This window comes from Cydia strobilella, chromosome 8, assembly GCF_947568885.1.
Source record: "Cydia strobilella chromosome 8, ilCydStro3.1, whole genome shotgun sequence".
Taxonomy (NCBI): domain Eukaryota; kingdom Metazoa; phylum Arthropoda; class Insecta; order Lepidoptera; family Tortricidae; genus Cydia; species Cydia strobilella.
Genome location: NC_086048.1, coordinates 5,563,642 through 5,581,375, shown reverse-complemented (window position 1 = coordinate 5,581,375; position 17,734 = coordinate 5,563,642).

Genomic DNA, 17,734 nt, shown 5'->3' with positions numbered 1-17,734 from the left:
TCAGCAAAGAGTAGACAAATGGAATCTTTAACAACGTCAGGAAGGTCATTTATCATTAAAATGAACTCTAAGGGGCCCAAATTGCTCCCCTGACTTACGCCAGACCTCGTGAAATATGGTTCTGACACGTGATCAGCACAGTTCACATACTGGCGCCTGTTACTTATATAGCTGGCAAGGAAAGTAAGAGTATGTGGAGTAAAACCAGCGCTTGCCAATTTCACGATCATGGTCGACGGCCATGCCATTATATTATAAACGTCATATTTCCATATATTTTTTACATTTATGATGACACGTCACACTTTGTCATTGCCATGCAGAGTTAGCCTGGTTCGACTCTAGTAAAGTTAATTACAGTTGGTCAAACCAAATGGTCAATAAATAAAAACAAAAAAAACTATTCTTATCCTTTTCTTTTGGGTGCTAGTACTACTGTAAGACAAAGATAGAGATGAAATGGGGGAGGGGCAGCAAATAACCCGACCAAATTACGTAGGTTGTTTCTGGGAAGTATGTTGTCAGGAATGTTAAAACGTATTTTTAATTTTGTCGCATTGCGTATGTTCTGTCCCTCACGGTCGCACGGGTGCACATCTATATAAAATACTAGGTGTATGGTCTAGGTACTTCAGTGTATTGGTGGCGCCGCCTATTTACTGTTTTTTACAGTCACTTTCACCTTCCATACTTTGAGCGCTCTAAATAAAAAATAAAAAAACCGGGCGAGTCGGACTCGCTCACCGAGGGTTCCGTACTTTTTAGTATTTGTTGTTATACATACAACAGAAATACATCATCCGTGAAAATTTCAACTGTATAGCTATCACGGTTCCAGAGATACAGCCTGGTGACAGACAGACGGACAGACGGACAGTGGAGTCTTAGTAATAGGGTCCAGTTTTTAACAATTTGGGTACGGAACCCTAAAAATGCCCCCAAACGCGAATACCATCCGCACCTCCAATTTATCGGTAATATCGGTTATTATTTTATTATCGGCGGTCGAATAAATCTTCGAGCTAAAATTGGCGTTTGATCAGACAATCGGACTGGCCTAGCCTTAAAAAAAATTGAAATTCATTTATTTCAAGCTATTTGGCTTAAGGGATCTAATCTAAAATTGTCCAACTTAAACAAGAGTGAGATTAATGTATGGAACACTTACACCGTCTTCAACCAACCAGAACTAAACCGACATCAAGTTAAATTGACGGCACGTATTAAAAAAAAAATTAAAAAATTAAAAAGCTTTTATTTCGGATTCATTACATCCATAGAATTACATATTATTTGAATTAAAATTAAAACAATTAAATTAATGTTAAACTTAAAACTAACTTAAACTAAACATATTTTAAAAAATTACTTTTTAAAAACTGCACGTGGCGCGTGCGATTTCGCCCAGTGGCCAAATATCGGGCTGTCATATGCCCCTGCGACCGCACTCAGGAGCCCGTTGGTGCTGCCGCGCGCACGGCGCATCAGGGACGCGACGCGTTTGCGCATAATGGCATGGAAATCATCCGTGTGTGCCTCCGCGAACATCCCAGAAGCACTGCAGTACCGCGGCAGCCCCAACAGCATCCTGAACGCGTTATTGTAGAGGACGCGCAGCGCACTATAAGCTTTCTTCGTGCAGTTGATCCACAGGCTGCAAGTGTAAAAAGTTTGGCAATATGATCTGAACAAGGTTAACTTAACACTTGTTGTGCATTTTGCAAACCTGCGGATCAACATGTTGCTTCTCACTGATAGTGCCCTGCGCTCCCTCTCCACGTCCACGTCATCATTTTGAGACGCAGTGACCCAATGCCCCAGGTACTTAAACTGTGTTACTAATTTCAACTGAACGCCCCCTAACATGACTGGTGGTACTATGCTGTATGTTTTTGTGCCGGCTTTGAATATCAGTAACTCAGTCTTATTAGAATTGTACCTGAGGCCGTGTGCCTCTGCGTATCTTTCACATATGGCCAGTAGCTTATTAACCGATTTTAATTAATCATGTACCGCTATCTAGCGACGCAGGCGAGGATAGTGATGCGCTACATCTAGGGTTACTATTTTTCAAGATTTTTCCGGATATGTCCGAATTTATAGCCTGTAGCGGCCAATATACAGATGTACATTTTTTACAAATTTCAGGAACATTTCGAAGGATATTAAGGCAACTTTCATTATGGAAACGGACAATTTCTATCCTCATATTATGAAAAATCCGACATTTTTCAATGTGGAAATTTCGCAATTTCGGAAATTTTCTGATGGCACGTCAGAAGACCGAATTTTGCAGATGTTTGGATTTTTCAGATCTTGATGGAATCTACCATAATAGCCACCTGTTTATTTATTATAGGTACTTAAGTTTTATTTTATTTATATATGGTGGTGGTTTACAGAAAATGGTGTCGAAATTGAATTGACCATTTTCAGAACTGGAGCGATTTCTCGACTTGCGTGTACACTAGCACCATCGGCGAGCAAGATTTGACACGATTAAATTTCATTATTTTACCTTTTTTCCGACGTATCACCTAGGTTGCACTAGCTGGGGGTCACGGAAGACTGACGTCCCAGCAAAATGTCAATTGTGATTTTGGTAAACAACACTAAACTACCCGACATTAGTTTATATAAACGTTCGGGGGTAGTCAAATAAAGGCCGTGCCAGGATAAGCTAAGTGATTCTGCCCCCCTTGAGTTTGGGTTTGTAATTTTTATGGATTGTGTGGCTCTAAATTAGTCATTATTGTGCCAAATTTGAGCACCCTACACGTTATAGTTTTTGTTTAAAAAAAAAAGATTTTTTTTTTCTAGTCAACCAGCACCCTAAGTGCTCAAATTTGGCACAATAATGACTAATGTAGAGCCACACAATCTATAAAATTTACAAGCCCAAACTCAAGGGGGCAGAATCACTTAGCTTATCCTGGCACGGCCAAAATCTACCCGTTTCTGTTTAATGTTTATTTTCCACGGCACGACACGCAACACTAACAATATCCGCACACTGGTCCGAAGATAGATCCCTTGGTTTCAACATCTGAATCACTGGTCCCCAAGTTGACGGTAATTTGTAACCGTCTTCCCTGTAGAATTTTTTCGGGTGTTTTTTAATTTCGATAACTCCAGTCCTCTTACGATCCGAGGATAATAGTGACGCTCGGTGGAGAGGACTTTGGGTTTATGTAATCCAGTGATTGGTTACAGTTATCAGCAAGTGCTCATAGCTATTGCGGATTTGTGTACTTGGCGATTTTTAACATCCGTTATGTGTTTCTTCACTCTTTCTTCAACGCTACGCTTAGTCTGGCCAATATACGCACTTCCACAACTGCATTCTATCTTGCAGAGGCATCTGCAATCTGTAGTCACATCTCTGGTTAACAGAGCACGAAACTTATGTGACTGAACACATAGGCAAGGAGGCCCATGTTCAGGAGGGGCTGAGGAAAAATGGGTACATGCAGAAAATCCCGCACTCAGCTATGACGAAAGAAAGGCATCCGGGGGTTAGCCTTATCCTTAGGTATGTACAGTCGGTGCCCCAACTTAAGTAACCAAGTTGCAATACTAATTGTATAGAAAAGTGGATACTTAAATTATACTAGGGAACCGACTACCTAAAATTTTTTCATCAAATATTTTGGAAACTTCTCATATTTTTGAATAGGAACCGACTTTCCATTTCTGAAATGAAAGTTTTCTGTGTTTCTATATTTTATTCAACTTTTTGGAAACTTGTCACATCTTGTCGTAAGACAACTAACATTTCACGATTTTTAAGTTTCATTTACGGTAACCCTAACTAAACAGGATGTGGCTAGGGTTGGGTTTCCAGGCAAATATTGACACAGAGTACACGGCAATTATTGCCAACGGACATTTGCATTTGCCTCATAGGGCTTGGGCGTCAATTTCAATTACGCAATTCGAATTTCGAATCGAGAAACGGCACGTTCGAAAACCAGGCAGCTTATTAAAAGTACTTAGTGGCGTGCAATTTTGTGCTAGATTAGGATTGGTTGTATACGTAAGCACACTCTTTAGTGCTAAATCTAAGAATTTAGACGAAGAATTTCATTGATTCTAGTTTTATCACTTGCGTGCCTAATAATTCGTGCTTCGGATTTAACAACTAACATAGATGGCCCTGTACGGCTCCGTACATTTTTGGTAACTCTGGTTGACAAAGGTTGAATATTAACAATAATTCACTAACCACAAAACAGCGATGGAATATTTTCAGACGAAGCTCTTAGTCATCTCTTACAGATGTAGTCATTACCTATGTAGTGCATAATGGTTTTCCATCGTATTTTCTCGGAAACTACTGAGTTGCTCGCGGCACATTTCCCGTGGGGTCATTTTTGAGCTCTAGTCAGATTTCTATAGTAATTCTAGTTTGTTGCCAGAAAACATGTAGTGCCCACAGCGCCATTATACTATACACATCTTAATAGGTATAAGTCACTATCAGATATATCGGAGCAGCCATGGTGTTCACAATATAAGAACGCTGAACGCGCACTCTATCGCCTTGACAATAGAGGCGTGTTCAGATATTTGTCAGAGACTATACTATAATCCTTAATGTAGATTAAAACTAAAGCTTTTAAATTTTGATCCTTTGCAAACCTTAGTCCAATTAGAATAATTGATTTACTTTCACCGAAGGTCGTTGGCTGATGTTAGCGGTGTCGGTGTCAATGTCAACATCCGTTCAGTATTGTATGAAAATACAAGCTTTTGCCCGCGACTTCGTCTGCGTGGAATTAGTAATTATTTGGGTACCTTAATTCTTAAACAAATCTGCTTTTTAATCCATTCTTTTTCACCCCCAAATTGGTCCACACTATACATTTCCACCCCATTTTTTACACCCTTAAGGGATGATTTCGGAGATAAAAGTTATTCTATATCATTTCCCACAGCTCAAACTATCCCCATACCAAGTTTCATCTAAATCGGTTCAGCGGTTCTTGATTCCCCATACAAATATCCACCCCCCTTTTCACCCCCTTGAGGGGTGAGTTCTGGGATAAAAAGTATCCTATGTCCTTCCCCAGGGCTTAAACTATCTGTATACCAAATTTCAACTAAATCGGTTCAGCGGTTTAAGCGTGAAGAGATAAACAACAGACAGACAGACAGACACAGACAGACAGACAGACTTTCGCATTTATAATATTAGTATGGATTATCATTGCTGTCGTATAGGTAAACTTAAAAAGTACCTCTCGCCAATGTATTCATTATACAACTACACATTTTATTGTAAGGTTGACTCGTTCGCGTCTTTCCTGTAGACATAACCAAACTTTGCGCTGCACCCTTACAGGCGTTCAGTATTTGATACTCAAACAAGACACGTGATATGTATCCGTGTCGTTTTATTGTATTGCCAGGCCTCCTTCACTCGCTCAAAGCCACGCGCTATATGCCTACCGCTCGGCGTATCGTCGACGATATAATTGACAGAGGGCCGCCGAACGCCCGCCTGAGCGCTCGCACCGCACGTTTCCCGCGCTTACGCTTCGAAATGCCGAAACCACGTAATTATTGTGCAGTAGATGGGTGTAAAAGTCAAAAAACAAAAGAAAATTTGTCGTTTTTTTAGGGTTCCTTACCCAAAGGGTAAAAACGGCACCCTATTACTAAGACTCCGCTGCCGCTGTCCGTCTGTCACCAGGCTGTATCTCATGAACCGTGATAGCTAGACAGTTGAAATTTTCACAGATGATGTATTTCTGTTGCCGCTATAACAACAAATACTAAAAAGTACGGAACCCTCGGTGGGCGAGTCCGACTCGCACTTGGCCGGTTTTTTCATTTCCGAGAGACGAAGAAAGGTGAGTAGTATTTTAAATCTATCTTAATTTTGTCACTATTTATTTCTTTGAACATAAGTAGATAAATCGTAAATTAAGGAGTTTTTTGAGTCAGGTATTATAAGTGTTGTTTTTAAATATTTGATTGACTAATATAAAATATGGTTGATTCGCAACAGTCGTTTTATTACAATAATAACATAAGTAACAGTACAACCCTAGCGCATTCTTACGACGACGCGTTGGCACGTGGCTCGCGCGGCGCGCAAGGCAGTCTAGACTCTTTGTGCGCATACTTATGGTACATTTCTTCTCGTCCTGAGCAGCAGGTATTATTATTAAGATTTTGTAGGCTATTATAGCGTAGGTATTTTCGCTTTTGTATGGGAATGATGTATCTGTTACGTAGTAACTATTTATTAATCTGTGGTATTGCCCACAGAGGTGACCTTTTTCTAAAATGTGTTTGACCCTTAAAGACTTTGAACCACGAGGTATCAGTGATACCTCATGGTTCAAAGTCGCCGGTGCCGCAAGGGGGCGATACCACCGCATCACCCCCTTGCGGCACTAATTTGTCTTAGACTAACATTCATGTTGCATCTCATGTAGTAGGTACGTGATGCTGGCCATGGGCCCTGGGCTGGGTCTAGGACAACAGTAGATATTTTTCAGCTCACAACAATTTTACCATGCGACCCCCTGACTGTACAACAAAGCTGGTTCCGCCCTAGCAAATATGCAACAGGTACACACATACCTACGCAAACCAAAACCACAAAAGGAATGATTGCTATAAATTCAAATTCAAATTCAAATGTTTTATTCGTGATAAACTTAAAACTATAAGTATGACAATAACAAATTAATAAAAACAATTCCAAACACGCAGGATCGGCCTAGAAATGTGCGGAAAATAGTGATGCTACTACACCCGCTTAATGACGATGATTTGTTACTGCCCCACTAGTGTTGGTTAAGACCAAGTTAAGACCAAATGCGCGGAAAATAGTGAAGCTACTCTACTTAATGCCGGTGATTTGTCATCGCCCTACTTACTTACAACCGGTCACCGGAACACCGGAAAACCGTAATCTTGTTTTGCTTAGAGTCTGGTGCGCCGCAAAATATTGCCGGTAGAACTGTTTCATGAATAAATAAATAAATAAATTGGCTTTAATTACTAAGATTTTTTTAATATTTATCCGTAATTACGGCGGACGGACGGATAGACAGACATGACGAAACTATGAGGTTGCGTTTTTATCATTTTGCCTACGGAAAATATGAGGCCTGCGGTGGTTAGACCGCATCTGTCGCGTGTGTGTTGTGTTAGGCGTTTCCGTATACCTATAGGTAATTAAATATTTATCAGTTTTTCAATATAGACCTCTCTTAGTAGAGTTCTACATGTAATTTTTAAAACATGAAGCATTGTAGTATACTGCACCTGCAGGAGTGGGGGTAGTTGGCTGTTAACCGTGGCGCCGAGCGGTCGTGCCAAGAGTGGTGTAGTGGTGTTATTGTGTATTTTACAAGTGGCGAACGAGGAAAATGTAAGTACATTACAACACTATTAGTTAAAAGGAAAGGGAAGGAACATTAATTAGCTAAAAAGTTGTAGATACGAATGGAAGCGAACTTTATATCGAGGTGTTGTTTATTGGCTATGGAATTGATATAATATGAATAGTAAACAACGGCTTTTACCTATGATGAATAGTTTAGTTGATGGAAAAGGTGATAACTGTTTTGTTTACGAAATTTGCAACGGCAGACGCAGCGCGGGGCAATGATAACTCGATACATTATTGCACCTGCAACCATAAGTACCTACCTACTAGATGGAAATCAGCTTTCTTAAGTATGTTCGGAAAGTACCGTTAATGAATGATCAGATAATTATTACTGGATTCCTTTCATTAAGTCTATTCTAGTACTTACCTAAGTTATAAAGAGGTTATTAAAGAAAAAACCCTTCATAATATATTGCAACATATTTACCACATTGAAATACCTACGGATTAAATGAACGGTCCTGTGATTGATTGTGGTGCATAATTATTATTACTTCTACACCGCTATTTGTTTAAATGACGCGTGCTCCCAAACGGCCAAATAATACAGTATTCGCTTTCATAAGTAAGAAATGTTTGCGGATGTTATTAAATGAAAAGTTATTATCGGTATTTTGACATACACGACGTACTGTATTTAAATAACTAAGATCTTAGGGTAGGTATTTTAAGCGGTCGATACGACGGGCCATGCCGGTACCTACCTATGGCGGGTATTACAGTTACACGTAATGTCAATATGATAGACCATAGTTTCACTGTTGTTATTGTTTGTTGTACGGGTATGAAAGGTCAATTTGACAGACCATGTATGTAGATATTAAAAGTGTAATGGAAGACTTTTATATGGAAGGTCAATATGATAGGCCACGGCTTTGCCCGAGTTAAGTTATATATATGAGAGGTCAATTTGATAGACCACATAATAATAAAAGTGATTTGGAAGACTTTTATATGGAAGGTCAATATGATAGACCATGGTTGCTGTAATTAAAGTTAACAGTGTGTTATGAGAGGCTAATTTGACAGGCCGTATATAGAAGTGATTTGGAAGACTTTTATATGAAAGGTCAATTTGACAGACCCTGGTCGTAGATGTTTACGAGATATAGTTGGTCATGTGTGATGTGGTCATGTGGTGAATGTTGATTAGGTACTCAATGGATTCTGTGTAGTTGCAAATTAGACTATACAGAATCACTTGTTGTTGCAGATCGCACCAAATGGCTCAAGTAACATCAACTATTCCAAGTTTAGACCATTTCGACTGTGGAGGCGACCCGGTTTCCGTCGGTGTAAGATGGGAAAAATGGAAACGCGCGCTGGAGATATACTTTCTGGCCGCTAATATTGTCGACGGTGTGGTCAAGCGGGCCACTTTACTACATCTTGGTGGCCTTTCTTTGCAAGATGTCTATTACAATTTGCCGGGTGCTCACGCCGAAGAAGCAGAGGACGTGGATGTCTATAATGTGGCTATGGAAAAATTAGATGCTTATTTTTCTCCTAAGCAGAGTAGATATTATGAACGCTACATCTTTAGACTTATGAAACAAGATGAAGGCGAAAGGTTTGAAGCTTTTCTTGTGAGACTTCGTCAACAGGCTGACAAATGTAAATTTACGGCAAAGGACGAACATTTAATTGACCAAATCATTGAAAAAGGAAATAGCTCTGAATTGCGAAAAAAGATTTTGTCGGCCGGCGATAGTGTCACTTTACACCAAGTGATCACTATAGCTACCACACTGGAGACTGTCAATAGGCAACTAGACACGTTTGGGAAAGCTGGATCATTTAAGGCGGGTGACATAGATAAATCGGATATCAATAAAATTGACACTAAAAAAGTACCAGCTAGAGGTACCGCAAAGACTTGTTACCGATGCGGTAACAACAAACACTTGTCTTTTGCACCCGAATGCCCTGCCAGGGACAAAAAATGTTTGAAATGTGGGATTGTCGGACATTTTAAAGACTACTGTAAAACTAGAAAACGGAAATTTGAACACAAAAAAGATGGAAAATTTGATAAAACAAAAAGGCAAAAGTTTGACAACCCACAAAAGGATACCGAAGAAGTGGACTATGTATTCCATCTAGACTCTGGGTGTAGATGCAATATCATTACTGATGAAACGTGGGAATATTTAAAGAGCCATAACGTGAAAACCTCAAACCAAATCGCAAATCCTGACAAGACATTAGTGGCTTATGGCAGTCAAACGCCGCTGGAGGTAACAGGGAGATTCGAGGCACATATATACATTCGTGATGGACTTGAAACAACGGCAACCCTATATGTCATTCGAAATGGGTCGCGTAACCTCATGGGAAGGATAACCGCAAAACAACTCGGCGTTCTTCAGACTGGCATACCGGTTAACAACATCAGTACATTTCCTAAATTCAAAGGTGTTAAAATTCAAATTCCAATCGATGATAAGGTAAAACCGGTTAGCCAACCGTATAGAAGGATACCGATACCTTTGGAAGAAAAAGTAAACTCAAAATTGATAGAACTCCAAGAAGCTGATATCATCGAAGAGGTAAACGGGCCTTCGCAATGGGTATCGCCTATGGTACCCGTGCTCAAGGAAAATGGCGACCTTCGAATTTGTATCGACATGAGGAGGGCTAATGAAGCTATTATAAGGGAGAACCACCCTCTTCCTACGATGGATGAATTGCTACCCCATTTCAGACAAGCGAAATTCTTTTCTCGGCTTGACATAAAAAATGCTTTTCATCAACTAGAGATTGACGAAGACAGCAGACACATTACAACCTTCAGCACCAGTAAAGGATTATTTCGGTACAAAAGGTTAATGTTTGGGGTGTCATGCGCGCCGGAAATGTTCCAAAAGGTGCTAGAGAAGATGTTGTTAGGATGTGAAGGTACTGCAAACTTCATCGATGACATCATTATATACGGATCTGATGAAAAAGAACACGATACGCGGCTTAAGAAAGTCCTACAGGTGTTAAAAGACAACGACGTCCTGCTTAATGAATCCAAATGCATTTATAAGACAGATAAAATTGAGTTCCTTGGCCATGAACTCACTGCTAAAGGGGTAAAACCACTCGACAAATATATCCAAGCCATTCAGTCGGCGAAGAGACCAACCAATGTTGAGGAGATTCAAAGTTTTCTCGGATTGGTTAATTATGTGGGGAAGTGGATTCCTAATTTGGCATCATTAACGGAACCCCTTCGTCAGCTCGTACGACTTAAATTAAGCAAAACGACGGACCTTCGTAAATATTGGACTAGCTCCCAAGAACAAGCGTTTGACACATTAAAAACGAGGTTGTCAAGCATACAAACGCTGGGCTACTATAATCCGGCTGACAGAACGCAAATAGTAGCTGATGCATCTCCCGTAGGTCTTGGGGCCCTGCTGATACAAATAGGTCAAAATGGTCCCCGTGTCATAGCGTTCGGTAACAAGAGCCTAACCGACTGTGAGAAAAGATATTGCCAGACCGAGAAAGAGGCCTTGGCCCTAGTCTGGGCAGTCGAACATTTTAAAACGTATTTGTTCGGCAAAGAGTTTGAGATTATAAGCGACCACAAGCCCTTGGAAACCATATTAGGTCCCAGATCTAAACCGTGCGCACGTATTGAGCGCTGGGTTCTCCGCTTGCAGGCCTACAAATACAAGGTGATTTACCGGCCAGGCAAGGACAATATTGCCGACCCCATTTCTCGGCTTTGCCAATCAATCAGTCCCAAACCGTTTGACAATGAAAATTATATTAATGCGATCGTACAATACAGCAGGCCGACAGCAGTACCACTAAAAGAAATTGAAGCCGTCTGTGCCACAGATGAAGAAATAATGGCGCTTAAAAGTGGAATGTATGAAAACAAATGGCATGAATCGGTCAGCGCTTATAAAGCCTTCCAAACTGAGATCTGTTTTCAAGGAAATATTGCTTTAAGAGGAAACAAATTGATTATTCCCAAAGAACTTCGAGACAGAGTTCTGGAAGCTGCACATCAAGGTCATCCCGGTATCGTAGCCATGAAGACTCGTCTCAGAACTAAAGTGTGGTGGCCAAAGATAGATCGAGACGCTGAAAACAGAGTTAAGGCCTGTAAAGGATGCACACTCGTTTCAGCACCTAACGCCCCACACCCTATCAAGAGACGAGAGCTTCCAGTCGAACCCTGGATCGATGTTGCGGTTGACTTTTTAGGACCTCTGCCATCAAACGATTACATACTGGTTCTCATCGACTACTATAGTCGCTACAAAGAAATCAAGATTATGCGAAGTATCACGGCTGTAGATACAGTTAGGGTCCTAAAAGAAATATTCTCCCGTTTGGGATATCCTGCGACTCTGACATGCGATAATGGTAATCAGTTTACCAGCCAGACCTTCAAGACTTTCTGTAAGGAATGCAACATTGTAATATACAACACGATTCCTTATTGGCCGCAGATGAACGGCGAAGTCGAACGCCAAAACAGAGATGTACTTAAACGGCTGAAAATCAGCCAAGTAGAGAAAAAGAACTGGAAAGATGATCTCCTAGAATACCTAATTATGTACAACAGCACTCCACACTCCACCACAGGTAAAACACCTTCAGAACTCTTCTTCCGAAGGCAGTTCCGAGACAAAATACCCACAGCGGCTGATATGGAGTGCAAAATATTCGATTCAGATGTAAGAGATAGGGATAAAGAAAAGAAAGAAAAGGGACGGGAATATACGGATAGGAAGAGGAAAGCAGCAGACAGTAATCTAGAAATCGGTGAAAAGGTCTACGTCAAAAACCTAATAAAAGATAACAAACTTACTCCTAACTTTAATCCTGATTCGCACACTGTTACAGACGTAAGCGGTGGTGATGTTAGAGTAAGGAATGACGCGACTGGAAAAGAATATCGCAGAAATGTTGTTCACCTCAAGAAAGCTGAAACTGGTGAATGGTCTGTTGTAAATAAAAATAGCGAAAGTGCACCCCTACCGGACCAAGATCAAAATGAAGATTAATATGATTGTTGTATTGAATCTATAATTAACTGAAATATAAAAATGTATCGATTTCCAAATAATTGAATGATTACAAGACTGAGCGAATCAATACTCTTTTCTTTTCGTTAAAATAAGGAAGGGATGTAGTATACTGCACCTGCAGGAGTGGGGGTAGTTGGCTGTTAACCGTGGCGCCGAGCGGTCGTGCCAAGAGTGGTGTAGTGGTGTTATTGTGTATTTTACAAGCATGAAAATGTATTGAGTGATTGATCGTTACCTGACCTAGACTCGAGTTTAGGGATTGCGGTTGACTGGCACCAATGGCATCGGTATTCTTCAAATAGGTTCGGAATTCTGCGTCGCCACGCAACAGACGTAACAGGCATTGAAAAAACCGTTTGAATTTAGAATTTGTTGCACGACAATACGGAATACAATTGAATGAGATTACCAATGATTGTTATGCCTGATGGGGTAGCTTCGCTGTGATTAATTGCTACAGACCGAATAAGGACAGGAATCAATTGATTTGAGTAGCAGTAGAAGTTCTGGATAAATTTAACTAGATTTACCTAAAAAGGCAACAAAGATTCCATCAATTTTTAACGAATTTGTTTTTCCCAGTTTTCTATGTTGTCTTGATTATAATAGGTATATATATGTGCTACAATGATTCTCAGTACAGTCAGGTAATGCACTCAAGAGCGTCTTCAGGGGCGTCCTCAAAAAGGTCTACTTTGTCGGGGACGTGACGCGTATAATAACCTGCAGAAATCGAAATATACCGTTGGATTTAATGATGTTATCAAAAAATCTCATGCCAAATATCGAAGAGTATAGCGTAAATTACCTGACACTTTTTTGGAATGCCCTTTCAATATCTTGGCAGTTGGCACCATATTTGTTGCGAAGTCATTAGGTCCTCTAACACACACACGGCTGTGAGTGATGTCGTTATCCCTTAGGCAGATGAAATTAACATTTATCTGACGGATATCCTCAAAATAATGGTTTCCGATAGCGAACCGCGCTTTAAATACCGGCGCCGCCGACGGACGGACTTCTAGTTTAGATATGAAACATATTTGAAGTGCGACTTTGAACCTCGAATTACTAACGAAAGATTGTGCGACAGAACGCTATTGCGATAAACTGTTGGTCGTCAGAACGTATTCGCATGGATCGTTTATTCGAAAGATCGTAATCGCGATCGATCGCACAACCGTTATTGCACATTTGTAAGAGGAGGTTCAATTCAAAGTCGCAGACCCCACGAACGACTTCCGGGCTGAAAATAGAACGGCTGAACTACTCTGTTACCGTCGGCATATACTTATTATACCTATTTATATATAGGTAGTTACTACATTCACACATACACTACCGGTCAAAAGTTTAAATTCACGCTTTGTTTTCGGTACAAATGAGTACTTTTGTGCGATAATTTTTTGCAGATCGGATGTCGAAATTTGTTTCCAACTGATCCGTCAGTGCCGCAACATGTGTTCATAGACACATGTTACCAGAAAGTTAGTACTTAAAGGATGACTCACGTTAGACCGGGCCGTGTCCGGGCCGGAGCTTCCGGCGCTTCGTTTTCTATGGAAGGCATCACGTGATCACCTGTCATGTCATAGAAAAGTAAGTTAGAAATGTTTTCAAGGAAAAGCAGATTTTGACTCTAACTGGAATCTACATACTCGAGCTTTGCCTCTTTGTAAAGCGCAATGGAGAGTATTTCACAAAACTGTCCTCAATTAATGATAACTTGCGCGTGCAATATAAATACATATAATTATCGTATCCCAAAGGTGAACAATAAACTTATGAATAAAAGTGCCTACAGTGTAGTATATTTCCATTATATGTTTTAGTGAGAGCTGTTAAGGGAATAAGTGAATGTCTTTAATGTGTATTTGTAAACTCATCTCCTGCTCACTTATTTCTGTTTGCTTTCCAAATAAATAAAATAAAAATAAAATAACAAGTTGCCTGTTGAAATAAAGTCGAAAGCAAACAATTTAAAACCATTCTAAAAAAATGGCTTATTAGTAGTGTTCTACAGCATGAAAGAATTTGACGATTATGATAATAGTGCAAGCATGCATTAATTTTGTTATTTAGTTATAGGTTAGTCTTAAGTATATTGTACGTCCGTGATGGACAAACTGTTGCTTCCTAAATGTATTATTGTCAACATCTCTGTACACAGTTATTCAATAAATATTATCTTATCTTAAGTACCTTGGTGCCCACAGAAACCAAAGTTACAAATTGTTTCGCTAAATGGATCTATATTAAATTATCAGACGGCTTAATAAGCTCCTTTTGATGCGTCTACGAAGTCTATAACTTGCGGCGAGGCAACATGTGGATAGGGTTGATTTATGAAAAAATTGATTATCCCGACTAAAATTGTGACATTACCCTGAATATCCTGGCATTTTCTAGGTGGTTGACACGATTTATCGTCACGATCTCACGATAAATCAGGGATCTAAATGTATGAGAATGTATGCAGTCGCTTTTATACCATCGTGGACGTTATCATTCACGATTTACTATTACCTTTACCACGATAAAGTATAAAAGCACCCATTAAACCCCTTATTCCAAAACCTTTCGTGAGCCATTAGCCATTAACTCGTCACCATATGCTGTAGCTGGCTTAACCTTCCCTTTCCTCTGCCCAACTCTAAACTTTTAGCTAACTTTTAGGGGTTATTTAAGGTTTTAAAAAACCCTGACACTCCCCAAATCCCCGCGCCACCCTGACAGTGGACCAAAAATCCTGACATATCAGGGTAAATCCTGACGTATGGCAACCCTACATGTGGAGTAATCTAAAACTGTTTTATGATTGTTATAATACCTTAGCAAAGAGGATATAATAAGATAGAGCGGTACTATCATAGTAAATTTTGTAACCGCTGTAAATTCACTGCCATCTATCGACATACTTTAAAACTAAAAATAAAGATTTATAAAAATACGTTAAAATGTATTTAAATATGAATAAATGATTTTTTTATTTGCATCAATTATTTTTATATGATTTTGACCCATGTTCTTTCACTTCGTTCTTTAAAATTATAAATAACAAACGAAACCGTCAACGCCCTCTATACGAGAGTAGGCCAAAACTAGTGGCGCCCTCTGATCGAGAATCAAATTTTCGTGATTTTCGAGGCACGTTTTTTCCTTAGACTGTATCCATCTATTACGGAGTTATCTTTGACCTTAGTAACTTCTAGTCGTTGCCTAGAGACTAGAACACTTTGTTGAGAGTTATCTGAGAGTTGTGTTATTTATTTATTAAGATGTTTACGTGGTGAGCTCTTAGATGATAATGACCCTACAAAATTGGATCCCGAAATTGAGGACATTTCCATTTAGACCGCGGGCCAGGAACAGATTTCCATGACCAATCGCCTCCCGAGCGAAAACTCGTATAGTGGTAAACGGCTATGTGTGATGAACCCACGTGAACGTCAGATGCCGCTCCGTTGGTGGGTTGAGGAATGGCAGCAAATAAAGTCTATAATTTTTTTTTGTCATCGCCTCCCGCTTGATACTTTGTCAGATGATAGTTTAGATGCTATTGTTAATAAAACAAATCGTCAGCCGGTTGTATCGCGGTGTAAAGACCGTGTTACGCGACTTACGCATTTCGGTGCCTGCCATTCCTCAACCCACCAATGGAGCGGCAGCTGATGTTCACGAGGGTTCATCATACATAGCCGTTAACCGCTATATTATACGAGTTTCGCCCGGGAGGCTATGACTGACGAAATTTGCGCCTGGCTCGCGGTCTAATTGTCCATCAGCATATGTGATGTGACGGGATTGTTTTTTGATTACAGGGCGTCTAACTAGACATCCGGAAAAAAAAGTCATGTAATTGAAATCAGTATGGATCAAACGAAGACCAATAACAGATGAACACGAAACCTATCGATTTGATCTTATTAACTTTCAAATCATAATAATCATAATCATAAATTTATTTCATAGTAACGTTTGTTTAGTTATCCTTAGACTGTTTTCACACTGTCCGATCCGATATCGGATGTAGGATCCGACATCCGCGTAGTCAGGCCTCGGGATCGCGCCCGAGCGCCGTGTTTAGCGGTCACGCACACGAAAAACAACGCAAATAAATACAGAGAAACACATATATCTTACATTCCTTCCGACATCCGATATCGGATCGGACAATGTGAAAACGCTCTTAAGGTCCTCTATCAATGGCCTAGCTCCTTTTGATCCGTACTGAACACGATACCGTGTATATGTATATGTCATGGCCTGATCTTAGAATTGATCACTTCATGAAATGATCGGTTGGTCACATCATGATTATAGATGTAGATATAATGCATGTGTAATTGCATTATCACTAGTCAATCTCATTATCAAGTAGATTTAATGTAAGTATAATCGCATTATCAATATTATTTAAATTATCTACAAATACTTCTGTTTCTCTGCACAGACAAAGACGGTCTACAAGGAGGTTGATTCCAATTAAACAATTTGTTATGGTTTTGTTTGGTTGTTTGGTTTTGATACGACATTGACGATCGTTTTGGTGAATTTTCAAGGTCGTATCAAAATAAGACCAAAACCGAAACAAGTTGTTAAATTTGAATCGGACCCATGGTCTACATACTTGCTACGAACACAAACTACGATCGTAGCATATCCTTTGACGTTTGTCTGTGCTACGAATTGAAATAGCGAATTGTTACCATTGCTGCCTCACAAGATTTTGTTTACTTTCAAATTTCTTTTGTATAAAAAACATTACCGTGGAGAGAATTTTTTTGAATATTACGGTAGTAACATTTAAAGTATGCTTATTCCCTTTAAAAGCTTAGCCTGAATGACATATATGCGACACGCTTAAAGGAATATGGCTACAATATTGCGGTCTAGATCGTTCCTGCATTTTAACTTTGCGCAAAATCACCAACATTTACATAACATCAGGTGCGGTTCTCAACACTTCAGCTCTTGACATTGTTATTATATTTTTTGTCTCTTTAATGTTGTCATTGATATATTTTACAATGTATGGCATGAGTATGGCCATGAATAAAGTATGCCCCATAAATACGTTGATATTTTTTTTACTGCGGGATATTGTTATTAAGATTGAAGCGCTGGTGACTTAGCGGTAAGAGCGTGTGACTTGCAATCCGGAGGTCGCGGGTTCAAACCCCGGCTCGAACCAATGAGTTTTTCGGAACTTATGTACGAAATATCATTTCATATCTACCACTCGCTTTTCGGTGAAGGAAAACATCGTGAGGAAACCGGACTAATT